General features: G+C 31.1%; 1 long non-coding RNA gene and 1 pseudogene across 1 annotated transcript; both read right to left on the bottom strand.

Moving 5' to 3' along the window:
• Positions 1-15,275, bottom strand: part of LOC125418930 (SH3 domain-containing protein 1-like) — a 166,584-nt pseudogene that overhangs the window by 91,044 nt on the left and 60,265 nt on the right.
• Positions 4,529-6,566, bottom strand: LOC107405331 (uncharacterized). Its single transcript, XR_001580517.4, has 2 exons — positions 6,290-6,566; positions 4,529-4,780 (listed from the first exon to the last, which is right to left on the bottom strand). It is a non-coding gene; the product is annotated as an uncharacterized LOC107405331 (long non-coding RNA).

Below are 15,275 nucleotides of genomic sequence, written 5' to 3' on the forward strand. Positions count from 1 at the left end.
TGCCGTTTGCAAGTTTCTCTCTTTAATCTCCCGCTAGTCGGTGCTCGGGACGCTGGGTATCGGAGGGCATCACTGGTATATGGTGTGGTGCGTCAAGTATAAATTTTTGGATGGAAATTTCAAACCCCAAAGTGTTCAAAATTATTTATATTTTATGACATTTTATTTATATTTGGGGTATTTATTTATTGTTTGTTAAATTATTTGATCCCTTGGTTTTCAGGAATTACGAATATCGGATTTTGTGAAAATGTTTTAAAAAGAGAACATTTCCAACGGAGTGAATAGTAAGGGTTTTGAGAGAAATTATTACTTTCAATGGTTTATTATTTAATTATCTATTTAATTATCGGTATTAAACTAAATTCTCTTATTTGTTATATTAGTAATATTAAAAGTGTTCAGTAGATAGGGTCACTCACTGAGATGATTAGGATCTCACATTTTTAAATTCCGTTCCCTAAGGTGCAAGGGGTTGTAGACGTTCTTCCGGAGCGAACCAAATCTCCGTCGCTATCGTAGTTCGAGAAGTACCTTTGTATTCGTTTATTTCAATTGTAATATTTCTTTCATCTTTGTTGTATTCTCTGTTAAATAGTACTTTATGAAGCTCTGTATACTGTTCTGGACACTTATGTATTATTTATGCACTGGATAACTGTTATTCCTGTGAAGTATTGTAAAATTGTGGAATCAATTTGTAGTATTGTGGGAGGAATAAGGGGACGAATATAGAAGTGTGTTTTCAGTGCAGGAAATTGAGGTAAGTCCAACCCTTAGGGAAGGTTCTGCCGGATTTTCCATTGGAGGGTCCGATAGGGTTTTCCTGGGATCAGGGCTTGTCTAGGGTTCCGATGAAAAATTTTGGACTGGTCCTGACAGGAGCCACCTGATTGATATCAACAACAGCATCAAAATAATTGTGATCAGAAAAAAGCTCTTTGACTTGCACCAAAATATGTTCCGGATCCCACATACAACTTGAGCAAGATATTCTAATTTCTTCTGTTAGGCTAATCAAAAAAAGTAGACACCTTTACTCCAAATTTAATAGCTGAAATGGGAACGACATTCCCATTGAACACCTCAAGTATGAAAGTTCTTGCAATTTGGAGTGTTATGGATATTCTTGATTATCTTAGTTAAACAAAGTACTAAGAAAAATACTATAGAAAATGAATGAATGAAGAAGGGAAGAATCTTCTCATTAATTCTGGAAAATGGCTGTACAGAAGGCTTATATGCCTTAATCAGTTACAGAGTATATGAACCCTTTTTAAGAAAAGGAAGAGAAACGGGATTTTTTCTCTACTACAAGACAAAAGTAGTTGTAACAATCTAATTGTAAATGACTAAAAAAAACAAAAGAAAGAGGCTATTTATTTGTAAAACTCCCCTTCAAGATGGAGAATACATATCATGTTTTCTCATCTTGCTTAAAAGAGAATGAAACAGTGGTGAATGTAGTGCCTTGGTCATCATGTCTGCCAGTTGGTTCCATAAGGTGACCTAATAGGCATAAAAATTGTCTTTTCATCTCATAACCTCTCAACAAAACACAAACTCTTCTTTTTAGAGTTCCCATGCCCAGCCTTGAAACCGAAAATCTCCCCTTCAAACGCTCAAGTCCAACACATAAACAACTACAGGCTAAGAAATGCCCTAATTCAGAAATGCCAAAACCAAATTTTTGCATTTTCGTCCACAAAAAACTAAAACTGAAACACATCCAAGTGCTATGTGTTTTTCAAGGATCATGTTCATGAGATTGCCAAAATGTTTCGCATGAATAGCTTAGCAAAGAAATTACCTGATCACTGAGGATCTTAAGAAAATCTTCCCTCTTCTTTTCAATTGCATTATATGAGGTACCAAAGCTAAGAGAAGCTCTTGCAAGAGGAGCGTGAGTGCTCTGATTCTCAGATCCATATTTACAGCACTCTTCAGCCAGCTTCCCCACTAAATTATTTAAGGCGGAACTTATATGCTATCCTTGTAAAAGGAACACATTAAGCAGACAAGAAAACTATTCTCACCTATCTCCATTTGCTTGCAGCTTGTAGAAATAAATCTTTCAACTCCGCGTACAACATTACGCTCTAAGTGCTGCACAACATTATCTATAATTAGATTTTTGTCAAAATATCCATTGTTCCATACTACCTGATGGTACATCGCAAAAACATTCCTAAAGATTAAAAATGCTGAAACATAGTTAATTTAACTACATCATAAAGCTTGGGAACTACACCTTAGCTTCCCTTGTAGATTTGTACAAATAGAAGAAAGAAAGCATGCAATTATCAAGAATATAATTCTTCAACATTAGTATTAATCCAATAATTACTAAATAGTAACATGATGATATATGTTTTCTGAAATGGATTGTTTCGTCTTAGTGATTACCGACTTATGTACTAATTAAATATGTTAGCTTTCATAGCAAATTAGAAATAAAAAAATAAAATAAAAAATTAATGCGGAAACGTATTTCTGTATTTAATACAATCATATATACTTCGTGCAATGACGTGTGAAATTTTATGTCAAGGTGATAAAATTCCTTCTCTCACAATTAAGGTGCTGGCAATGTGCTACCACATCAATTTTACCAAAAAAATTAATAAATAAAAATTAATAAAGTGCATTGAGCCTTAATTTAATATGACTTGAAAACAATACAAACCAACATTTTTTTTTTTAATAGAAAACAATGCACATCAACTATTTTGTTTTTTAAGATTTTAAACACTTGATTCACGATGGAATAAAATAATAATGATAATAAGAGTAGCATAAAGGGACGAAATATTTTCCTTATCATCAAGTACTTTGTTCTGTATCGGATAAAAGGAGAAAAAAGAAAAAAAACAATAATAATTATAGAGTTATTAAAAGTGAAAAATAATAGAGTAATATTTAATTGGTTTATGGTTATTATTGTTGTCGTTATTGTTGTTGTTTAATATTTATGTATTTTTTTTTTTTAAAAAAAACATTTATTTTTATAAATATGGCAATCAATAAGTAGCTATTAGCGTGTCTGTTGCTAGTTATTTTGGTGAAGTTATTAGGTGAACTTGTATAACCTTACATAAGTATACTTTCTATAATGGTAGGAGTAAAAAAACTCAATTATTTATTTTGAAACAGCAATTGCTTGTTTTTAAAACCTGAAAACAGTTTGTAAATATATAACCAAACAGGGCTCTTGTCTTTTTTATTTTTTGTCCAAATTAATGATAGTTGTAGAAAATCCCCTCCCAAACCACATTAAGCGGTGGAGGGTTAGAAAGAGAAGACAAATTGGCATGGTTTTACACAGTTTTTGGAAAGTAGACCACAAAGTCGAGTTATGGGATGGCTTGTGTTTTGGGTAATGATTGCAAGCGTATGAGGTCCAGTTGAGAGGAAGATCAGATTTGTTGAAGACATATCTAGGAAGTTCACGGTGAAGTCGGGATATTGGATGGCTCGTATTTTGGGTAATGGTGCAATAGTGGGAGGTCCAGCTGAGAGAAATATCAGATTTGGCTGAGAAGTATTTGGTGGAAGTAGATTTGACTTCCGTGGAGAGTATGTCATGAGGTGTTGTGCATATGCTTTAAATAAAAGAAAAATTATAGAAAATAGAAGGTATGAATTAGCCAAAGTAGGGGATGAAACAGATCTGCATGCATTATGGATATGCCCACATGCAAAGCGGGTTTGGAAGGAATTGGATTGGTATAGATAGTAGAAGGAAATAAATATTAGTTCTTTTAGAGAGTTAGTTGCGTGGGCTTTAGAGAAATTAGCAATTTTCCAAAAGGAACGGTTTACTTGCTTAAGTTGGGGTTTATAGAAGAGAAGGAATGCAATTTTGCATGGTGAGGTGGTGAAGAATGATTGGATTTTATTGGATAGAGTTGCAGGTTTACACTCAAGAATTTCAAGAAGCAAAGAAAAAGCCTCATATTGATAGAACACGACCTGATGTGTGTTTATGGAGACCTCCAAAGCCAGCGGCATACGAAGTCAACGTGGATGAAGATGTTTCGGAGGCATAGGGGACTGTTGGAGTGGGAATAGCTATTCGAGATGCTAAAGTGGAAACTGATGGTTGCTTTGGCAAAACCTTTTAATCACCTATACTCTCCACTATCTACAGATTTTTAAGCTATTAAAGAAGCTTTTTTTATTTTTTTTATTTTTTTATGTTTTTTTGGCCATATCGGTTTCTATGGTGGCGAGACTGTCAGTGATTCAAAAATGGCAGTAATACTTCTTCTGCTCTTAACCCCCAGCCCTGAGAGCTCACCTGCTTCCTTAGTCACTGGCACTGAAATTAGATCCCTGTTCTTAGTGTTTTCTTTCCAATTGACAAGCGAATCAAGTAGCCCACAGGCTTGCTCTTATACTTTTAGCATTGGACTCTTATGAAGAGGAAAGACCTGCTTCGTTAATTCCTTCTATCCAGGAAGAAATGTATTCTTTTTCACTCAAGTAATAAGTTTCTATTTCTTTCAAAGAAACCTCACATACCCAGTATTACTACATGCTCTTTGAAGTTGTATTACTTAATGACAAAATGCAAAATGTAATTCAAAGTAGCAAACTGCCCTAACATCAGAAGCCACAGAGTAACAAAGAGAAAAGCGAATAAATTTTCCATATCCTGATATGATATTGTAGGATCCCATTGAAACCCTTATTTTACTACCCCATAAAATGCAAAGCATTCTCTGCCAAGTCAAATAAACTTCTTGTATGGTCTGCCTGCATCCTCGTCATGTTTATGCTGTCAAGCATTGAAAACAGAAGTATTAATAAGCTAGAAGATCGACTATGCTTAAAACAAACAACAACTCCTTACAGTCAAAACCCCATCATATTTTTAGAATTCAATGAAAACCGATTTCCAATTGCAAACTAAATAAAGCTACACTCATCACGATATCATCATCAACAATGAAACTTTCAGTAGCTCCAACCAACATTAACAAGAAATTCCAAGTGCGAAACAGTATGGTTTAAAAACATTGTAATTCTGCAATCTCAGCACTGACAAGAGGACAAGCTAGGACAGGATTCAACATCAACTACTATTGTGGGATTTACAGTCAGAAATCCTGTGTCTTGAAGGCTTGCTGCGGATAAAAGTGAAGATTTCTTAAAACAATTTACCGAGATGTAAGGATTAAATTTTCACTATCCAAGCTGTAAATAAGAAAATGAGCGATGCTTGTTGGAAAATTTTGGACAAAACAAGTAACTTTCAAAGGCTATTTAAGGGTGGGTTGTGGTAAATGCTTGAGATAAAGTGTCTGTAAGACAGCAAAACAAGCATACATGTATGAACGAATATATATACGTCGAACGCGCGCGCGCGCACACACACACACACAGAGAAGTCATTTCTGATATTGAATGTCACCAAGAAATTTAGAATACTCATCATTCCTATCAAATTTACTTCGTTTTTGAGCAAAAAATCACAAAAATGTCGACTAAAGTTCAACAAATTCAGGACTGATTCAGGTGCTAAAAGAGCATGGTCACAAAGCTAGTGTTAAATTGAGATGCTGCCCAGAGTTTTGACAAAACAGATGGCGATGAGGCAATGTAAGATAAAAAAAACAGCTCGGAACCACTAAAATATTTGAATTAGATAAGGAGAAAAAAACTAAAGAAATACGAGTTGAACCCATACACTTCAAAATGTACGATTTTGTGGAGCAATTTCTCAGCGATAATCTTAATCTAATTTCTCTCACACTAGATTAGCTTTTGGCTCTTGGGAACGGGGAGAGAACCAAGATTTGGGGAAGAATTCATGGTGAAATGATGCTCCTTTAATGTATCACCTCCCAAAACTCTATAAGTTGGCTAATGCAAACAAATCTTCTCAAGGAGATTTTGAAAGGACAAAATCAGATAATACTAAAAAGAAATTGAGAAAAAATTAATAATAAAAGTTATAGATTTTTAGAAGAATAGGATCCTTTAGAGAAAAAAATTGGGTATAATGCTTCTCAGTAGGCATCGGTCTCATCCTAATATTACTATAAACAACCTCTAAAAGTCTCACAGACAAATCCCAAATGAGAATCAGCCAATTTCATAAGCAAAGCTCCTAAATTTAAATACCCAAAAACAAAATTTATTGGGAAAAAAAAAAAAAGCCCCAAATCGTAAACGAGGATCGCAATTGGTCTGAAATTACGAGCATTCAGAAAAAGAAAAAAAAAATTGGATGGTAGATAGATAAATGAAAAGGAGGGAGTGAGGGAAAAAAAAAAGAAGATACGAATTCGCTGACGATGCCCTTGTAGACCAAGACGGGAATGGCGATGCCGAAGAGGCCCACGAGAAAAAAGTTTCGGCGAGTCCAGCGAAAGTTGTGTTCAAGGTTCTCTCTTGCTGATCCCCACTCTCTCTCTCTCTCTACGATCTCTCTGCTGTGCTCTGCTCTCTCCCTCTACTGTTTCTTCTTTTGGGTTTTTCACTCCTGTTATGGGTACTGTTTGGTTGCTAGCATTGCATAAAACTTATTTCTCGCTCTTTGTATCAAATTCCGGATAATCCCTTTACCAAACTAGCCAGTGCACGTTTTATCAAAATAAATAAATAAATAAAACTAGCTATGCACGTTTCTGCCACTTCCACCAACTTAAAAAAATAATAATAATAATGAAAATAAAAAGTCTTAATTTTTTTTTATTTAATTGTGCATAACACATTTTGCCTCAAATTCTTGTTAATTAGAGATAACTATAGTTTATTGGATATTTCTTAATAAAACTATAAAGTTAAAAAGGGAAAAAAAGAAATATGAACATCAAAAGTGAACACACGTAGAAATTATATTGGTTTTTTATTATTTTTTCTCCTTCAAATTTATATATAGCTATTTGAAATGTTGAACAAACTAATTAATTAATTAATTAATACTATCAAGGTGTGTTTGGCATGTGGTATTGATGGGTATTGGATTGTACTGTATTATGTAATACAACGTTTGAATGCATTTGGGTTGTGAAGGTATTGGATTATATAATACCTCTTTATGTTTTTTAATGCAACTCACGGTGTATTACTAATACACCCGATTTCCTTTGTATTATCTAATACAACTCTCCCTCATCTACAACTATGCCACCTCTCCTCCCAAAAACTATACAGCCGATGTGATGATTTTTTGAAGAAGGGCCTCGAGAAGGTTGAGATCTTTGACTGATTTGTCCTCGGTCCCGATTGGGATCGACGGACCTTCCATGCCAGATCCTGTTGTCCACCCTCTCTCACGGATGCACACAAAGCCAACCCCATTGCTTCATCCTTTGGAAATTTACCCAGAAACAAACACCTCCCAAAAGTCAAAATCAATCAACAAGGAAAAAAAATGTCCAATTCAACCACATAAATTAAGAATACCTTGGAGAAAGATTAAACGCATCCCTTCATCTTCTCTCTTCTTGCAATCTAACAAAAAAAAAATTGAAGAGAAATTCCAACCCATTTTGCTGCAAATTAATGGCTGCCGATTTTATTTTATTTTTTCTCTCCTCACAATCTGGTAATGAGAGAAAGAGAAGGAAGAATGGTGCAGAGAAATTTGGGTGAAGAAGGCAAAGAAAGAGAGAGAGAGAGAGAGATGCTGTGAGAGAGAGTAAATGAAATTAGAAAAGAGAAAAATGATTACGTATATGCAGTGAAGAAAATATCGATGTCGATGGAAATGTCGAGGGTATGATTTTACTGAAATATCGATAGAAATGTCGATATCGATGGAAATATCGGTAAAGTTACGGAAATTGTAAATTTTTAATTTAGAAAATAGTTTTTTTTATATGAGATAATTAATATAATAAAATTATATAAGAATACAATAATTAGAATACAATAATCATAAAATATTCTATAAATATAACAAATTATTTATAAGTGAATAAAATATAAAGTTAATTCACACCAAAATATAGAAAATTTAACAGATAATAGTAAGATACAAGAAATTCTCAAATATAATCCCTAATACATTATTAATACCAAAAAGAATTCCTTGGTTCTTCAAATTGATGATCATATCTTGATGTTTCACGTGTATAACAATAGGCATTCCAACTCATCATATTAGAGAAATTTTCCATGTAATTGTAGATGTGCCGAGTATATCTTTCTCTATCAATCCCAACCAATTGTCCAAGTGGAGGATAGTGTGGATTTATCCAATGAGGACTGTAACATTCATTTTGAGACATGGGATGATTGAAGATATCAACATCGTAATCTCTGTGAGGATTATGTGAGCTCATTTGACCAATTGGATACACAATTGGAATCTCAGAATTTCCAGATTGAGAATTAACTTGTGTATTTAAACTCATTGCATCCAAAGAGTTAGAAAGATAATCTTCATCATGTTGATTCATCATCGAATTGCCATAATGCCTTCTTGAACCAGTGCCTGCTGTTCGAGCTCCATGATCAAAATCCTGTGTTGCATGTGTATATTGATCTTCACCAGTAAATGGGCTTAATGGTTGTTGGCTTGGTTCTCGATAGTATGTTCCACTTCCACCTCCACCTATATTATATCCTCCTCCTCTATTGCCACCACCACCACCACTGCCACCGTCATCGTCGTCGTCGTCGTCATCATCATCATCATCAAGATCAACAACATCATCATCATCTTCATCCTCATATTCATTTCATTGAGAATAACTACCACCAAATGTTTCTACACGAGGACTAAATCATCTAGTTGAAAGCCTTGTCACTACTTCAAACGAATAATTTCCTCCACTATCACTGCTCATAACTTCTTCAGCAATAACATTCTCAACATTTATCCCTAATTGTGAAGCATGCATTGCGACTCGAGGATCTGGATTGCTTTCCTCATCATCTAAGTGTGAATTCTTAACCCATTGGATAATAGGATTATCTTCATCTTCACCAGGGTCAGCTCCAATTTCAAGAAAATCCAAATAATCAAAATCTAATTGCGGTTGATTTGTTAATTCCATATCACGTATCCGCAATTTCATATTATAGTAGCAAAAAACCAATTTCTAAAGTTTTTCATATGCGAGTCTATTTCGTTGTTTTGTGTGTATTAAAGCGAAGGTGCTCCAATTACTCTCGCATGCGGATGATGATACAGTTTGTGACAAAATTCGCATTGCCAATTTTCTGAGTGTTGGGGTACTATTACCATACATTGTCCACCATTCAGCTGTATATTTCAACATTATAAATTAAAATATATTAAATTTTGATATTAAGCACATTTTTTTATAACAAGTAATTGAAATGCACATACCAGGTATCATTTCTGCCCAGGCGGCAATTGCTGCACGATCACCAAACCCTTTTCGTGCATCTCTAAAGCATATTATCTATATGTAAAAATGAAAAAAATTATAAAAAATGTTATTAGTATGTTAGTTAAAAAATAATAATAAACAAAATCTTACTTCATTTCCAAATTGAGATATACGATCCGAATTTGGATATAATGCTGCAAAGACATCATGAACAGCTTGTACAAGATCTTAATCAGTGCCAATTCCTTCTTTATACTGGAACCGTGGATTCAGAAAGTATGCTACAAAATAATAATAAAAATTAAATCTAATATATAAATTATAAGACAAAATATTAATTAATAATAAGTAATTGACATAAAATTACCAGCCATATGGAGAGGATGAGAAAGTGTATTGTCCCATCGAGCATTTATGATGCCCATCACCCACTGAATTCCTTTTTGGTTATTGATTGCATATCTTATTTTTTGAAAACAATCATACAATATTGGCATCGTAGGTATGAACTCAGCATCAACAATTCGCAAAATATTATATAATGGCCCATACAAATTAACAACGTGAGTAACAGAATCCCAAAAATGATTATCAAGGATAAGTTTCTCCACTTCTTTACCCTGTTTTGTTCGACTCAATTGATGCTCAGCCCATGCATCGCTTGTAAAGACTTGTTTTAGAAAAGCTTTCTTTTTAAGGAGACTATTTAAAGCAATATAGTTTGTTGCAAACCTTGTTGCTCCTAGTCGAACGATGTCTCCTTTGCATATATCTCGTATTAAAGAAAGTAACCAATTATGATTATAAATATAATTGGTTATCATTCTTGCAGGCTGAATGATCCTTGCAATACTTTCATGCTTTCCAATATCCTCAAATATAAGATCAATACAATGCGCAGCACATGGTGTCAAATACAAGTTGTACTGTGTCATCAATTTCTTACCAGCCTTTACGAATGCAGAACCGTTATCCGTGACTACCTGCACAACATTGTTCTTGCCCACTTCATTGATAACATTCTCCAAAAGTTTGTATATATACTTATAGTTTTTTATTTTATCTGAGGCATCAACTGACTTAAGAAACACTGATGACCCTTTGCAATAGACCATAAAATTCAATATTGACAGCTTAGTTGGTCCTGTCCATCCATCGCACATAATTGTACAACCATATGTCTTCCAGCTTTCTTTAAACTTTTCAATATGCTGTTTCATCTCTTTATATTCCATGTCTAGATATTTTTCCTTAATTTCATATGGAGATGGAATTTGAACTCCCATACCTGATTGTTAAGCACCAACGATCATGTTTTTGAAATGGTGCGATTTTGCCTTTGCAGGTGGGACATTATCATAAATAAAGAACTTTGCTACTAGCCTTCCCAATGTGTTTTTCATACCACCTTTTGTCAACACATCTTTTATATTTTTTTGTTTTGCACCGGATGACTTATACAACGAAGATGCAAGTGCAACTGGAGAAAATTGTTGAGATTGTTGTCTACGAATGGGCTCCCTCACACTTGTTGCATGACGGAATTGAGCATATGGTTGACTACCACCCTCTCGAGAAGATCCTGATCCTTGACCTCTAGGGTTAACAAAGTTCCTTCGTTGTTTTTCTTCCCATCTATCTTGTTTAGATGCACGGACTGCAACTTTATATGAGTCTTTTTCATCAGGATGCATATCTGCTGGATATATACATATATCATCATTATCATCATCATCATCGTCACCATCATCATAATTACTCCGAGATGGAGCTAAGTTACCCCGTAATTCATTACGAATGTCTTCCTCCATTGTCTTTTTTTTCAATTTTGCATGTTCTTTCTTCCTCAAATAATGGTAAATCTCTTTCTTCACTTCTGGAGGTACATTGGGGCACTTCTTGACATTAATTTTTGGATCGGAATGTGTTAAATGATACTTTAATCTTGTTATTCCACCACTTTGCATTTTATGGTTACAATATTTGCAAATTGTACCATACTTGTTACCTTCAATTGGAATATAATGTGACCAAGCTGGATCTGCTTTTTCGCTACTACTTTCCATTTTTCCTTTTAATAATCATACATAATTATTCAGTTAATAATAATATTAAGAACAACAATAGGAATAAGAAAAATAATAATAATAATAACAAGTAAAAAAATAATAAAAGTAATAATAATTTCAATAATAATAAGAATAACAATAATAACAACATTAATACAAATAACAATAATAAATATAATAAGAATAATAATTAGAAGAAAAATAACAATAATAATAATATTAATAATAATAATATTAATAATAATAATAAACAACAATAATAACAACGTTAATAATAATATTAATAATAGAAACAATAATAACAACATTAATAATAATCATAATAATAATAACAATATTAATAATAATATAAATAATGACAACATGATAGTAATAATAATAACAATAGTAAGAAGAATAATAATAATCATAATAACAAATATTAATAACAATAATAACAACATTAATACTAATAACGATAATAAATATAATAAGAATAATAATTAGAAGAAAAATAACAATAATAATAATATTAATAATAATAATAAACAACAATAATAACAACATTAATAATAATATTAATAATAGAAATAATAATAACCACATTAATAAAAATAATAACGTCAACAATAATAACAACATTAATAATAATCATGATAATAATAACAATATTAATAATAATATAAATAATGACAACATGATAGTAATAATAATAACAATAGTAAGAAGAATAATAATAACCATAATAACAAATATTAATAACAATAATAACAACATTAATACTAATAACGATAATAAATATAATAAGAATAATAATTAGAAGAAAAATAACAATAATAATAATATTAATAATAATAATAAACAACAACAATAGCAACGTTAATAATAATATTAATAATAGAAATAATAATAACCACATTAATAAAAATAATAACATCAACAATAATACCAACATTAATAATAATCATGATAATAATAACAATATTAATAATAATATAAATAATGACAACATGATAGTAATAATAATAACAATAGTAAGAAGAATAATAATAATCATAATAACAAATATTAATAACAATAATAACAACATTAATACTAATAACGATAATAAATATAATAAGAATAATAATTAGAAGAAAAATAACAATAATAATAATATTAATAATAATAATAAACAACAATAATAACAACGTTAATAATAATATTAATAATAGAAATAATAATAACCATATTAATAAAAATAATAACATCAACAATAATAACAAATTTAATAATAATCATGATAATAATAACAATATTAATAATAATATAAATATTGACAAGATGATAGTAATAATAATAACAATAGTAAGAAGAATAATAATAACCATAATAACAAATATTAATAACAATAATAACAACATTAATACTAATAACGATAATAAATATAATAAGAATAATAATTAGAAGAAAAATAACAATAATAATAATAATATTAATAATAATAATATTAATAATAATAATAAACAACAATAATAACAACGTTAATAATAATATTAATAATAGAAACAATAATAACAACATTAATAATAATCATAATAATAATAACAATATTAATAATAATATAAATAATGACAACATGATAGTAATAATAATAACAATAGTAAGAAGAATAATAATAACCATAATAACAATATTAATAACAATAATAACAACATTAATACTAATAACGATAATAAATATAATAAGAATAATAATTAGAAGAAAAATAACAACAATAATAATATTAATAATAATAATAAACAACAATCATAACAAGATTAATAATAATATTAATAATATAAATAATAATGACTACATTAATAAAAATAATAACATCAACAATAATAACAATATTCATAACAATCATGATAATAATAACAATAATAACAATATTAAAAATAATATAAATAATAACAATATTAATAATAATATAAATAATGACAACATGATAATAATAATAATAACAATAATAACCATAATAATAATATTAATAATAATAATAACAAAATTAATACTAATAACGATAATAAATATAATAACAATAATAAATTAGAAAAAAAATAACAATAATAATAATATTAATTATAATAATAATAACAATATTAATAATAATATAAATAAGAAGAATATTAATAACAATAATAACAATAATAATTAGAAATTGTTAAATAATAAACACAATTTTAATAATATTTATTATTGAAATGCTTACTTTTGAGGATTTAGAAATTGTGAATTGATAATTTTTTTCTAACGTGGATCTTCCAAAAGTTCTTCCTTTTATGAATATAAATGTTGAATAAAGAAAGAAAAGAAAATTAAAAACTAAACTTCGCGTGCACTCAATTTCATTTTTCTGAAGCTTTATGTTTACTCTTTCTATGATTTATGCTGAAAGTGAAACAGACGGATTCAAAACATCAAAATATAGCTGAGGTGCTATACACCCATATTTATAGTACATTCATTTCCTTACCTCTTCAAGATTATAATTGTTTCGTGAATGTACTTAAAAAAAAAAACAAAAACGACAGCACCAATTTAATATTAACTTTATTATTTCGAGGCTATAATAACTTTATTTTATTATTTCTTTCCGCAATTCTCTCGTTGTATTATTTGTTTTGATGATTTTTTTTCGTCACTTTTACTTTTTCAGTCAGAGGCTCAGAGACTCAAAGCATGTGAACTCACAGTAAATTTTTTTTTTTTTCATTTCAAATTTTTTTTCAATACTTTCGGTATCATACTTGATTAATATTTTGAAAAAAAAAAAATCAAACAATCAATCATTTCGGTTTTCTTCAATTTTGGCTCTCACCCTCTTAATCAATTTTTTTTTAAGCCAATAACAACCGAAAAAGCAAAAAAAAAAAAAAAAAAAAAACACCCAATTTCCCAATTTCAGCCTCTCTCTTCTCTTCTCTTCTCTTGTCTTCTCGTCTCTTCTCTCTGTGAAAACCCCATCTCTTCCCCCCCTCCGGCCGGCCCTCTCTTTCCCCTCTTCTCTCTTCTCGGCCGGCCATCTCTTCAAGCTTCTTCTCCCGGCCGACCAAACACACACACCCGAGACTCATAACCAGGAATTAAAAAAAAAAAAAAAATTTCTTTGCCTTGCTAGCAAATTGACAGATCGTTAATGGCTCGCGTGAAGGGGAAAAAATTAGCTAAACGGTGGTGGAATTGAAGAAACCGACTGCGTGAAGGGGAGATATGGCTCGCTGCCTCGCTGGAGCCTGGGTATTCCTCTTTCTCACTGGGTCGCTGCTCTGCTCTTCTAAGTTCTAAATTTTTAGTTTTCTTTATTTTTTTCTATATTTTTCTTCTGCTGGGAAATTGGATTGATTTTTCATTTCTGTTTACTGCATCAATTTCCCCTCATTCCCCCCCAACCGAATGATCCCCTCATTCCCAATCATTATTTTCTTTATTTTTTATGTATTTTTCTTCTGCTGGGAAAATTGGATTGATTCTTTCATTTCTGTTTGCTGCATCAATTTCCCCTCATTCCCCCCCAACCGAATGATCCCCTCATTCCCAATCATTATTTTCTTTATTTTTTTTGTATTTTTCTTCTGCTGTTTGGTTAATTGGATTGATTCTTTGTTTGTTGCATCAATTTCCCTTTATTTCCCCCCCGAACCTAATGAATTTTTCATTCCCAATCATTATTCTCATCTCATTTCATATGTAAATATAATTATCTTCGATTAGTAAAATTGTAAAGGTATGAACCAGTCGGCCGATATATCCAGAAATTTCCACATTTTTCCGTCGACAACTGGTCCGATCTTTCCACCTTATCCACCCAAAATCCGACATCTTCACCGACAATGGACGATTCCGTCAACTTTCATCGATTCAGGCGACAGATCGACGACACGCGTGCAAG

This window comes from Ziziphus jujuba, chromosome 6, assembly GCF_031755915.1.
Source record: "Ziziphus jujuba cultivar Dongzao chromosome 6, ASM3175591v1".
Classification (NCBI taxonomy): Eukaryota; Viridiplantae; Streptophyta; class Magnoliopsida; order Rosales; family Rhamnaceae; genus Ziziphus; species Ziziphus jujuba.